The 14256-nt window shown below is 49.2% G+C and overlaps 1 pseudogene; it reads left to right on the top strand.

The window, feature by feature from the left end:
- Nucleotides 1-462: 462 nt before the first annotated feature.
- LOC109437611 (transcription factor E2-alpha pseudogene) lies at nucleotides 463-1711 on the top strand (annotated as a pseudogene).
- Nucleotides 1712-14256: the final 12545 nt, after the last annotated feature.

Below are 14256 nucleotides of genomic sequence, written 5' to 3'. Positions count from 1 at the left end.
TTATAGAAAGTAACCAACATACAAGAGAACAAGAGAATAAGAAAGGAACAGAGAAGAACTACAGAAACAGAGAACAATTAAGAAAATGGCAGTAACTACATACCTATTCATAATTGCTTTAGATGCAAATGGACTCAATGCTCCAATCAAGACGTAAGGTGGAGGAAGATAAGGCAGCAATGCCCCCCCACCCCCCCCACCCCCCAGAGGCCTGACTCAGCCCACCTATTAGGCGCCTGCAGCCTTGGCTGGAGGAGGGAGTTGTGCTTGGGCCCTGCCTGGCAGGTATGTGGTGGGGAAAGGGGGGGAAAGGGGGCGATCATGTGCCCAACCAGCTTACACCTGACCCTGGGGCCAGTGGAAAGAGGTTTGTGGGGTCACGGTGTTTATGCGTGGACAAAATGTGCTACGGGTGGGCAGGCTGAGCAGGGCTGTCTCGAGGCCTGAGGTACCCACCCTGGCTCCTGAGCCCAAGGTTGCAGCTGGAGAATGAACCAGCGGCAGAGCATGGAGCTTGTGGACACAGCCAGGGAGCTCAGTGACCTCCTGGACTTCAGTGTGATTTTCCTGCCGCCTGTGGCCAATGAAAAGGGCGGCCCCACCTCCCTGGCTCACGCCCAGTTTGGAGGCTCAGGTCTGGAGGACCGACCCAGCTACTGCTCCTCCGGGCACTGGTGACCAGAACAGCTCCTCCTTTGACTCCAGCTGGACCTACAGTGAGTCCCACAGTAGCTTCTCTTCATCTACTTCCTGGGACGCGGGCTCGGAGGTAAGCGCAGGGAGCAGAGTGCTTTCACAACCTTTGGCAGAGATGCAAGTGTTGGTGGCTTGACTCAGGCTGGCTTCCTGCCCAGCGGACTGGCCCTCAGCAGCCCAGGGCTGCTCTCCCCGTCGGGTGTCAAGGGCTAGTCCCAGTATGACTCGTATCCCCACCGTGCTTGGCGGAGAGCTGAGGACAGCAGCATTGGTCACACAGCCCAAGAAGGTCCGGAAGGTACAGCCGGGTCGCCTGTCCTTGCTGGACCTACTCAGCTCAGGCGATGACTATAGCAGGGACACTGCTCCCTACCCGTCCACCAAGACCCCCCAGCAGCGACTACACGGCCCCTTGCTACATGGCCAATGGCAGCCTGCACTCCTCAGCTGAGCTCTGGAGCCCCCAGGTTAGGCGGGCTTCGGACCCATGCTGGGCTGGAGCTTTTTCCCTTGCCCCTCCCATCAGGCGCGCAACTCTGTGGGCAGCAGCAGTGGCAGCAGGCTTGGCGCCCTGCGCCGGCCCTTGTGCATCGGCTACCAGCTGCATAGTGCGGAGGTGAGTGGTGGGCTCCCAGCCGTGGCCACCTCTTCAGCCCCCACAGCCACCTATGGTTGTTGCCTTACTATTTCCAGCCACACGCCCCTGTCAGTGGGCTGACAGCCTCCTGAGCTTCTGAGGGACCACTGTTGGCAGTTGTGGAGACACCCTCGGAAAGATGCGGGCCTCGATCTACTTCCTAGATCACTTAAGCAGTAACTTCTCATCCAGCCCCGTTATAGCCGTGAGTTCTTCACAGGTCCTGGCTGGGACGTCACAGTGGCCCTGAGCAGGAGCCCCGGTGCCTTATGACCCAGCTCTGATGGGGTTTCCACAGCCTGAACATGATAGAGGATGTAGGGAAAATAGCCGTGGTCAGGCTCCCTCCCCAACCAGCTGCTGGCCCTGACCCGGCGACCTGCCAGTCCCACACAACGGAACACAGTGCAGGCGCCATCCATCTTAAAGATATACTCTTATGTAAGCACCCTGGTTGTACGCCACCTTTGTCTCTGTATAGTATAAAGGTGTCTGGCTGTTTCACGTGGTGGACGGCTGACTGTATCCAGCGATGAGGCTGATTGTGCCCCATAAGCCTGAATAAAGTATGTCTACTTTGCCTTTGGCTCCACGTATCTTCTTTCAGCTCCCTGAGGTGCACACACCTTACCCCTGAGACTCAACCCACCCAGACAGAGGACCACCTAGAGTACTCTGCAGGCTTGGCCCTGGGAACTGTGGGCCATGTGCAGGAGCTGCTGCCCGCCACCTCCCCCCACCAACACAGGCTTCCAGCTTTGCAGCCCTGGTCTTTCCACTGGTTGGAGGCAGCCACTCAGAAGATAGCCTCTCAAACAGCTGCAGCCTCCTGCACAACCATGAGGCCCTTCCTGACCTCTCTTGGCCACCTGACTCCTACAGTGGACTCGGATGGTAGGGCGCCACCTTGGGTGCCAGCGAGATCAAGTGGGAGGAGGAGGAGGAGGAAGAGAAGTAGTCTGTGACTGACAACCTGGAGGAGGAAAAGGAGCTAAAGACTGATGGCCCTGGACCAGCTTGGAACAGGACGACCTTCTGCCCCCAGAGCAGGAGGCTGAGTGGGAGAAGGAGCAACCCATGGCCAATAATGTGAGGGAGTGGCCACTGTTGAAGACATGAATGAAGCTTTCAAGGAGTATTGGAAGCCCTAGCCACAGCAATCAAATAAGAAAAGGAAATAAAAGCATCCCAATTGGAAAGAAGGAAAACTATCATTATTTGCAGACGACATGATACTGTATATAGAGAACCCTAAAGAGTCCACCAAAAAGCTGTTTCAACTAATAAATGAATTCAGTAAAGTGGCAGAATACAAAATTAGCATTCAGAAATTAGTTGCATTTTTTAAATTTTTTTAAAGATTTCTTTTTTTTTTTAAATTTTTATTGGGGAAGGGGAACAGGACTTTATTGGGGAACTGTGTGTACTTCCAAGACTTTTTTTTTCCAAGTCAAGTTGTTGTCCTTTCAATCTTAGTTGTGGAGGGCACAGCTCAGCTCCAGGTCCAGTTGCCGTTGCTAGTTGCGGGGGGCACAGCCCACCATCCCTGGCAACCTTGTGGTTGGAGAACCCACGCTCCAACCAACTGAACCATCCGGGAGGCAGCTCAGCTCAAGGTGCTGTGTTCAATCTTAGTTGCAGGAGGCGAAGCCCACCATCCCTTGCGGGACTCGAGGAGTTGAACCAGCAACCTTGTGGTTGAGAGTCCACTGGCCCATGTGGGAATCGAACCGGCAGCCTTTGGAGTTAGGAGCATGGAGCTCTAACCACCTGAGCCACCAGGCCAGCCCTAGTTGCATTTTTATACACCAATCACAAACTATCAGAAAGCGAAATTAAGAAAACAATCTAATTTACAATTGCATAAAAATATTTAGGAATAAATTTAACTGAGGATTACAAGACATTGAATAAAGACATTGAATAAAGATATTGAATAAATGTACTCTGAAAATTACAAGGCATTGAATAAAGAAACCAAAGAAGTTACAAATAAATGGAAGCATAGACCATGCTTGTGGATAGGAAGAATTAACATCCTTAAAATGTCCATACTACCCAAAGCAATCTACAGATTCAGCACAATCTTTGCCAAACACCTAAAATTTTCATGGAACCATAAAAGACCCCAAATAGCTGAAGCAATCTTGAGAAAGAAGAACAAAGTTGGAGGTATCATGCTACCTGATATCAAACTATACTACAAGGCTATAGTAATCAAAACAGCATGATACTGGTATAAAAACAGACATATAGGGCCAGCCGGGTGGCTCAGGCGGTTAGAGCTCCATGCTCCTAACTCCGAAGGCTGCCGGTTCAATTCCCACATGGGCCAGTGGGCTCTCAACCACAAGGTTGCTGGTTCAACTCCTCGAGTCCCGCAAGGGATGGTGGACTCCGCCCCCTGCAACTAAGATTGAACATGGCACCTTGAGCTAAGCTGCCTCCCAAATGGCTCAGTTGGTTGGAGCACGGGCTCTCAACCGCAACATTGCCAGTTCAATTCCTCGAGTCCTGCAAGGGATGGTGGGCAGTGCCCCCTGCAACTAAGATTGAACACGGCACCTTGAGCTGAGCTGCTGCTGAGCTCCTGGATGGCTCAGTTGGTTGGAGCGAGTCCTCTCTACCACAAGGTTGCCGGTTCGACTCCCACAAGAGATGGTGGGCTGCGCCCCCTGCAACTAGAAACGGCAACTGGACCTGGAGCTGAGCTGCGCCCTCCACAACTAAGACTGAAAGGACAACAACTTGAAGCTGAACGGCACCCTCCACAACTAAGATTGAAAGGACAACAACTTGACTTGGAAAAAAGGCCTGGAAGTACATACTGTTCTCCAATAAAGTTCTGTTCCCCTTCCCCAATAAAATCTTTAAAAAAACAACAACATACAGAATTGTACACCTGAAATCTATGTAATTTTATTAACAATTGTCATCCCAATAAATTTAATTAAAAAAACAAAACAAAACAAAACAACAACAAACAAACAAAAAAACCCAGACATATAGATCAATGGAACAGAATAGAGAGCCCAGAAATAAACCCATGCCTGTATGGTCAATTAATCTATGACAAAGGAGCCAAGAATATACAATGGAGAAATGACAGTCTCTTCAACCAGTTGTGTTGGGAAAACTGGACAGACACATGCAAAAAAAAAAGAAAAAAAAAAAAGAAACTAAATTAAAGACTTCAATGTAAGACTTGAAATTATAAAACTCCTAGGAGAAAATATAGGCAATAGACTTTCTGACGTTGATCTTAGCAATGTGTTTTTTTGGATTAGTCTCCCTGGGCAATGGAAACAAAAGACAAACAGATGGAACTATATCAAATTAAAATTTTTTTGCACAGCAAAGAAAACCATCAACAAAATGAAAAGGCAACCTACTGAATGGGAGAAGATATTTACCAATGATACATCTAGTAAGGGGTTAATATCCAAAATATGTGAGAAACTCATACAACTTAACACTAAAACACCTAACAATCTGATTAAAAAATGTGCAAAGGACCTGAATAGACATTTCTCGAAAGGGGACATACAGATGGCCAATGGACATATGAAAAGATGCTCAACATCACTAATCAGGGAAATGCAAATAAAAACCATGATGAGATACCACCTCACACCCCAGTCAGAATGGCTATCATCAATAAATCAACAAACAAATGTTGGTGAAGATGTGCAGAAAAGGGAGCCTCGTGCATTGTTGGTGGGGTTGCAAATTGATGCATCCACTATGGAAAACAGTATGGCGGTTCCTGAAAAAATTAAAAATAGAATTACCATATGACCCAGCAAATCCACTTCTGGGTATTTATCCAGTGAAATTTAAAACAATAATTTGAAAAGATATATGCACCCCTATGTTCACTGCAGTGCTATTCACAATAGCCAAGATATGGAAGCAACCCAACTGCCCATCAATAGATGATTGGACAAAGAAGATGTGGTACATACATACAGTGGAATATTACTCAGCCATAAAAAATGAAATCTTGCTATTTGCAACAGCATGAATGGACTTAGAGGCTATTATGCTAAATGAAATAAGTCAGACTGAGAAAGACAAATACTATGTGATCTCACTTATATGCTGAATGTGCCAGCTGTGTGGGCTGGCAGCTGGCACGGGGCAGGGGTCAATCCCACTGGAAGCTTAGATGTGGTTTGGCACTTTGTTCCATCTCCAAAGCCCCCAGCCTCATGCACTGACCTCCTAGCAGCTTCTCTGAGCCCCTCAGTGTTTCACAAAGGCTTCTGCTCACATAAGCTCAAGTGGATCCTGCCGTTGCAGCTGAGACCTTCACCTGGATGTAGCCTGTTCAGGGTGGTCCCCATGATAGTTACCCTAGATGTGCTTTCCTGGCTGACAGAAGGGTTCTGCGCTCAGAGGGAGAGGGAGCAGGCAACAGTGTCCAGACCATCCCTGTCCTCTGTCCTGGGTGGCAGGGCCAGGCTGATCATGTGAGTTATGAATGGGTGGGGCAGGGGCACTCCTTCTGAGTGGAAGGACTCTGTGGTTTATTTAATTCTTAATTTCTTTAGAATTCACTATTTTACCCTAATAAATCGTGATTGTACTTGTAATAAGTACCTTTAAAAGTAAATAATGTACTTTACTCTGCAGATGAGTGATAAATGGATAACTTTAACATATGATTTAAATCTTTTTAGAATTATAAAGTAATGTACATTAGAAAAAATTTCAACATCACATAAACAAGAGATTTGCAAGTCCCACCCCCAGAGCTGACCGTCATAGTGGTTTGGTGAGTATCCCTAAGGCTCTCATTCTCTCTCTCACACGCAGAATTCATGTTGATACATGTGTGTCTGTCAGTTGCCATCACATCCATGTGGTGTCAGACACGGGATCCTGGCTGCACATGGTGGGTCCAGCGTGACTCACTTCAGAGGACCCTGAGGACCCTGTCTGCGCCTGGACAGCCTGCACTGACGTTAGCGGCTGGCTGCTCAGCGTCACTTGTCCCTGTGGACCAGGATGGGTGCAACCCAGCCCCTCTTCGTGGACCTTAGTATTCTTCCCAGTTTCCTGCTGTTTGAACCAGTGCTGTGAGGAATGTCTTTTTATAAATACATCTTTGAAACATTGTGCAAGCCTTTCTATGGGTCACCTCCTAGAGTGAGCACTGCTGGGGGAGGGGAGCCCCTGTGGACCTGGGACGGGTCCTGTGCCCTGTCCTCCCAGAGGGGCCTTTCCCACTTCCCTCCAGGGATCTGCTGGGGCCTCTGCTTCCTCACCTTGTCCCCAGGGCTGGTCGCCCCCAGAACAGGACCCTGCCAGTCTGATGGTGACAATGCTCTCTCTACAGTTTACATTTGTGTGTCCCCATCAGGGACGGCAGGCGTCTCCGACATGTACTGGCCATAGGTGTTGCCTCTTGTTGGAATTGCATGTGTTTGCTCTTAGTCATTCTAAAAACATTGATTTTTGAGGGTGTTTTTGTACCATAGGGATGTTAAACCTTTTTCTGGCTTTGAATTGTAAAAAATGCTTTGCAGTTTGTCGTTGTTTTTCCAGGTTTCTGCATTTTTCTTGATTTTGTTTTGGCCACAGGAAGAGCCAGCCGCTTCCTGTCTGTCTTCTAATGCTGGTGTCACATGTAGAACAGTGGTGTCTCCCCCGAGATTACGCGCATATTTAGTAAAAGGGCTTCATTTTATTCATCTAATCTTTCATCCACCTGGGGTTTCAATTTTAAAAACAAAAATATTATTTTCAATTAAAACAGAAACAAAAATTAATGAGTCTCTTCAAAAAAATACATGGGCAGACACAAAAGGGACCGTATTCTATGATTCCATTTAGAGGAAAGATCCAGAATAGGTAAAGAAACAGAAACAGAAAAGAGACTGGGGTTGCCAGGGGCTGGGGGAAGGAGAAATGGGGGTGAAGGATTTGTGATGAAGTATTTCACAGCGAGACAGTGACGATGGATGCATGGTGCTGCGGATGTACTAACTGCTCATGAATGCACAGTGTATAATGATGTTTCTTCCATTTAATTATCTTGAGTTTGAAACATATGTAAGATATCATATAGATATAAAGAGGAAAAATAGAATTAAAGAAACCATAAATGCAAACAATAAAAGGGAATGGCTGAAAGTTCTGGTGGGCGATAGGGTTGAAGGTGAGATACAGAAAACAGTGTGAAGGATGGTCCAGAGCCAGCCAACCTTACAGGGGTGCTGGGCGCACGGCAGCTCCAGGTTTCCTTCAGGAACCTGTGCAAGTGCACAATCACGTGTTCTCCCTGCATTGTTGCTGCTGCTTTGCCAGCTCTAGGTCTCCTGCAGGAGTTCACGTTTGTGCAGGTGACAGCTTGCCCTGAAAAGGTGCTGCGTCTTGTGCCTGTTCTAGGTCCCTGCATGAGTGTCATGCAGGGTGTCATGCGGGGTCTCAGCTCCCGCTCCCCACATAAGAATGCAGGACATGGTGAGGCCAAAAAGGAACACCCACGGAGCCATAGATAGGGGAGTTAGACCACTGTAGTCTCACTGGTGACTGGGTTGGAGACACAGGAAGCCGGAGCCACACGATCCGCAACCTGCCATCCACTTCTCTGCCAACCAACCTCACTTGCTAGCTGTGCCATGCTCACTTGCGGGTGCCATGCTAACTGTACCCGCAATGCTAACTGCAATCCGCTTCTGCTCGCTCAGACACCATCTTCTTGCTAGTCCCCATTTGCTGCTAGCGTAGCCATGGCAGTTATATTAGTGGCCAGTGCCTCACTGGTTACAACTGACGGCCAACTAGCCACAGCTGATGGCCATCCAATCACAGTTGATGCCATTTACTACCCGAGTGAGCACCATTCCATGTGAGGGTGAGAGCCTGGAAACTGCACTCCTGGCTCTGTCCCTTACATAAGCCAGTGCAGGTGCAGAATCAGGTGACAGTTCTCCCTGCATCGTTGCTCCTTCTTGTACTAGCTCTAGGTCCCTTGCATGAGCCGTGCAGGTGCAGAATCAGGTGATGGTTCAGCTTGCAAGGTACTGGGTGCAGTGACAACTCCAGGCCCTCTGCCGGCAGCAGTGCTGGTGCTGGTGATGTGCCTTCCTCGTGTTGGGGACTCTTGTACCAGACCCAGGTCCATTCCAGGATTTGCTCCATATGCCTGTCCAACCCCAGAGTTGCAGCTGCATCTAATGGTGATAGTGCCTTCAGACTGTCCTCAGTACCTGGAGGTGCCTTTGTCGCTGCCATGGCTCCTGGCCTTGCACTGGGCTCCTCAGGAGGGACAGGAGCTGCACCTGGGACGTGCTGAGATTCCTGAACTGGTGCTGCAGCTGCGAGAGGAGAAGAATCACCCACTGATGATTGCAGTCCTGGGTACACTGCAAACCCAGGACCCATTACAGAGCCTTTCAGAGAAGTCACAGCCCGGACCCACCCCAGGACACCTTCCCTGGGTGCAGGCCCCAGTCTTGCAGAGACAGTGGGCTGAGTCCCGTCTTGGCTCCTGGCCCAGCCTGTGGAGCTCCGCCCTGTGTGTCTGGCACAGAGCCCTCCCTGAGCGCTCACGGGCAGCTCCCACAGGCCCTGCTCACCATCAGGCTCTGCCTCCCTGGGTTCCAGGTAGAGTCAATGGAAGTTGAACTCTGAGCTCTAGGTCTGCGCCTGAAGTGAAAACCTGCAAGCAGACCCTGGGGGCAACCCTGGGGAGTGGCCTGGGCGGGGTCTGGGTTGGGGGCCTTCCCTGGGCTCTGGTTTTGAAGACATAACCATGAACACTAACCGAGGGCCTGTGCTGACCCTTTTTGATGGCATGGTGCACCTGCCCCTTGCTCGGGGACATGGAGTGGGTGTCCCTGTTGACTAGCTCATCACTGATGTCCTGCCTGGAGCTCTGCAGTGACAGTGGCCGGTGGCCTGTGTGCAGGCATCAGAGCCCTGCCTGGTCGTTGTTGCTGCTGCTTCTGCCCTCCTGACCTTGTGTTCCCAGATCAGGCACAGGCTTGTATCCGCACAGACCTCCATCCCAGGCACATCACATTCCACTGAGGGCTTGGGATGAACTTTGGGCAGAGCTGCTCTGCCCCCACATACACCCAGCCAGGGTTGACCTGGGGTTTGCACACGACCAGCGCCCAGGCTTCTGAGCCCTCCTCAGCCTGCTCCTGCTCAGGGCATGCCCTTTCCATGTGAACCCTCTTACACACACACACACACACACACACACACACACACACACACACACACGGGACCAGAGTGGTGACCTGGTCCGGACTGGACCGCCTTGGGCCTCCCTGTGTTACCTTTGGTTTATTCCGGGAAAATGGCCAGAGGCATCTGGGGTGAGATCTCACCCAGTGTCTAAAACATGGGAAAGGGTTCGAACTTTGGGCTTTCCTGAGGCCACTGCCTCTGGATGTGGGGGAGCAACAAGGAAACCTGTTACTATTTGCAGCGTCTCCAGCCAAGTGAGCTGGGTACGGGACTCTCCAGGATGTGGCTGCCTTGTTACCGGGGTTCCAGGTTCTATTTGGCTCTATGATCAGGAAGTGATGTCACTGCCTGGGTCCCCTAACTGGGCTTCCTCCTCAGATAGGAGCTCCCCAAGGCCTCTCGGGGCTGGAGAGGCTCACCCTCCCCCCACACCGTGTCCATACACTTACACCAACACAGCCTCCCCCACAGCCCCCCACAGCCCCAGGGAGGCCTGGGTGCAGCCGGGGCCCCGGCTTTGAGGACCCAGAGCTGGGTTCAGAGCTGGCTCCTCCTCCTCACCAGTGATGTGACCCTGAGAAGCACGTGCTCTCAGGGCCTCCCCTGAGTGTCCCCATGTGCACAGTATGGGTCATTCTAGCATCTACTTCACAGGCTGTCATCATAATTATAAACACCTGCAGTGTCTGGACCACCCCTGCCCCTTGCTACCCCCTGGAGCCTAACACAGCCCTGCTCAGGGAGAGTGTAGGGCAAAGTAGCTGAAGGATTAATGAGAGGGTCTCAGAGCTTTTTTCTGTCTCTGAGCAGCACACATTGTGGAGATGGATGCTAGTAAAAAGGTGCAGAGATCCAGTCAAGATGGCGGAGTAGGTAAACGCAATGCTTGTTTCCCTTCACAACCACATCAAAATTACAACTAGATTACAGAACAACTGTCTCTTGAGAATCACCTGAAGTCTGGCTGAAACGAAGCCCTACAACTAAGGACATACAGAAGAAGCCACTTGAGACTGGGAAGAGGGGCGAAGATGTGGACAGGCTGGTCCCACACACACATATGACCATTAAAAATCAGGAGGGATAAGTTGGCTGTGGAGATCCCCTCCTGAGGAACGAGAGGCCCCAGCCCCACACCAGGTTCCCTAGCTCAGGGATCTGGTGCTGGGGAAAGAAGCTCCCATAACTCTGGCTGTGAAAACCAGCAGTGATTATGGCTGAGTGAGATGAGGGTGGCTGAAGTCCCAGGCATTCCTCATAAAGAGTCCACGCATGGACTTGTTGATGGACACAGACTTGTTGATGGACTCACTCTCTCTGAACTCCAGCGCTGGAGCAGCAGCTTGAAAGGCACCAGGGACATATGGGGAGGAACTGAGTTGTCTGGCTCAAGAGCGAGGGCTGGAGGGACAGTTTTCTCCCTGATGAAGGAGCTAGCAGAAGCCATTGTTTCAGTGTTAGCCTCGATAACACTGTTCATTTGCCCCACCTTGGGTGATTCCCAGAGACTCTGCTCCACCCATCTTTGGGCACACCCAAGCTGCTTCCAGTGTATTTTCCGTGTAAATGTCCTGTCTTGGCTCATGCTGTGGATTTTCCTAAAATCTCTTGAAGATTCACAAAACCCAAACAAACAGCATCTGGCTTTGGCATGTCCTGTACCTCTGGCTGAGCAGCCCTAAGTCCAGCACTAGTGACAGCCGGTCTCAGTTCGTGGCTTGGCCTCTCAAAGCACATCCAAGCCTGGCTTCAGCAGTGGCCATCTGCAGATTGCTTTGTGGCTCATGCCAGGTGGCCCAGGGCAGGGCACAGGCTGTAGCTGAACTTGGTCTGCAGTGGGTCCCCTTTTAGGAGGCCCCGGAGCTGGCATGCCCAGTGGCCAACTTCAGACCCAGCTGGAGCATCACCTGGCCGCCTTTGGGGACAGCACATCCAAAGGCAGACTGGGCAGGCACCAGGGCCCTGCTAAAGTGAACATTGCTCTGTGGGGTCAGCCCTTGCGCAGCAGCTCCTCCACTGTAGTCAAGGCCAGTCCTCACAACCAATCTGCCCAAAGGTCAATCCCTCTCATTGATGTGCAAACATCACCAAGGCTCAACTACAACAAGAGGGCACACACAACCCACACATGGACTGCCTGGCTCAGGTGACCAGGAAGACTGCACCACTGGGCCCGACAGCACATCTACTACATAAGACCACTCTACTAAGACCGGAAGACAGAGCAGCCCTACCTAATACACAGAAAGAAAGACAGAGAGGCAGCCAAATGGGGAGACAAACACATCCCAAATAAAAGAACAGAACAAAGTTCCAGAAAATGAACTAAACAAAATGGAGACAAACAATCTACCTGATGCAGAGTTCAAAACACTGGTTATAAAGAAGTGCAATGATCTCGGTAAGAACTTCAACAAAGAAATAGGAAACATCAAAATGCAGATAGAAAACATAAAAAAGAACCAGTTAGAAATAAAAACAACAATAACTGAAATGAAGAATACATTAGAGGAAATCCACAGTAGATTAGATGAACAGAGGATCCAATCAGTGATTTAGAAGATAAGGCAGCAGAAAACACACAAACAGAGCAAACAGAAAAAAGAATTAAAAAAAGAAAAGAAAAGAAGGATAGTTTAAGAGGCCTCTGGGACAACATAAAGCATACCAACGTTTGCATCATAGGGGTACCAGAAGGAGAAGAGAGAGAGCAAGGAATTGAAAACCTTTTTTGAAGAAATAATAATAGAAAACTTTCCTAACCTGGTGAAAGAAATAGACATATAAGCCCAGGAAGTGCAGAGAGTCTCAAACAAGATGAACCCAAAGAGGCCCACACCAAGACACATAATTAAAATGCTGTCATGCAGAGTCACATGGGGTCTCTGGTCCCACTCCCCACATAAAATGCAGGATATGGTGAGGCCAAAAAGGAACACCCACGGAGCCATAGAAAGGGGAGTCATACCACTATATTCTCGCTGGCGGCTGGGTTGGAGACACAAGAAGCAGGAGCCACATGATCCACAACCCGCCGTCCGCTTCTCTGCAAACCAACCTCACTTGCCAACTGCAATCTGCCTTTCTGCAATCGTAATCCACACTCTGCAATCCACCCTGCTAACTGCAATCTGCTCCTGCCAGTCACTATCCGCTGCTAGCATAGCCACAGCAGTTATATTAGTGGCCAATGGCTCACTGGTTGGTTACAGCTGACGGCCAGCTAGCCACAGCTGATGGCCATCCGATTACAGTTGATGGCCATTTACTACCCGAGCCAGCACCTTTCCTCATGAGGCTGAGAGCCTGGAAACTGCACTCCTGGCTCTTCCCCACAAATGCCAAAGGTTAAAGACAAATCTTTTTTGTTGTTTGATTTTTAAGAAAATTAGTTTCAGGTGTAAAGACAAATCTTAAAAGCAGTAAGAGAAAAGCAGTTAGTTACCTACGACTCCCATACGACTATCAGCTGATTTCTCAACAGAAACTTTGCAGGCCAGAGGGATTGGCACAAAATACTCAATGAAAGCAAGGACCTGCAATCAAGACTACTCTACCCAGCAAAGCTCTCAGTTAGAATCGAAGGCCAGATAAAGAGTTTCTGAGACAAGGAAAAGCTAAAGGGGTTTGTCACCACCAAACCAGTATTACGAGGAATCTTAGAGGGACTATTTTAAGATGAAAAAAAAAAAAAAAAGATGAAAAATATGAATAACAAAATGGCAGTAACTACATATCTATCAACAATTACTTTAATGTAAATTGATTAAATGCTTCAATCAACAGATAGAAGGGCTGAATGGATAAGAAAACAAGACCCTTACACATGCTGTTTACAAGAGACTCACTTCAGATCAAAAGCCACACACAGACTGAAAGTAAAGGGATGGGAAAAAGGTATTTCATGAAAATGGAGGAAAAAAAAAAAGCTGGGGCAGCAGTACTTATACCAGACAAAATGACTGTGGGGACAGAGTCCCAGAGAGCAGTTTCCAGGCTCTCGGACTCACATGGAAAGGTGTTGGCTCAGGTAGTAGATGACATCAGTTGTAACCAGTTAGCCATTAGCCACTGATATAACTGCCATGGCTGAGCTAGCAAGGGCGGATTGCAGTTAGCAAGTGAGATTGGTTGGCAGAGAAGCAGATGGTGGGTTGCGGATCGTGTGGATCCTGCTTCCTGTGTCTCCAGCCCAGCCGCCAGTGAGACTATAGTGGTATGAACCCCGCATACATGGCTCCGTGGGTGTTCCTTTTCGGCCTCACCATATCTTGCGTTCTTATGTGGGGAGCGGGACCAGAGACACCGCATGACACCCTGCACGACAATGACTTTAAAACAAAGGCTATAACAAGAGACAAAGAAGGACCCATTACTTCTACTTCTGGGTATTTATCTGAAGAAACCCAAATGCTACTTCAAGGGACAGGTACACCCATATGTTCATTGCAGCATTGTTTACAATGGCCAAGATGTGGAGGCAGCCTGGGTATTTGTCTATGGATGAATGGATAAAGAGTAGGTGGTGTATATACAATGGAATATTGCTTGGCCATGGAAGGGAATGGGTTCTTGCCATCTGCAGCAGCATGGATGGACCTGGAGGGTATTGTGCTGAGTGGAGTATGTGAGACAGAAAGACAATGCAATGTTATTTCACTTATATGTGGAACCTAAAGAACAAAACAAACAAAACAGAAACAAATTCATAGATAGAT

Source organism: Rhinolophus sinicus, chromosome 5 (assembly GCF_057876585.1).
Source record: "Rhinolophus sinicus isolate RSI-liver-muscle chromosome 5, RSI-T2T, whole genome shotgun sequence".
NCBI classification, from domain to species: Eukaryota; Metazoa; Chordata; class Mammalia; order Chiroptera; family Rhinolophidae; genus Rhinolophus; species Rhinolophus sinicus.
The sequence above is the reverse complement of the archived record's forward strand: the minus strand, read 5'-3'. Positions and strand labels throughout refer to the sequence as shown.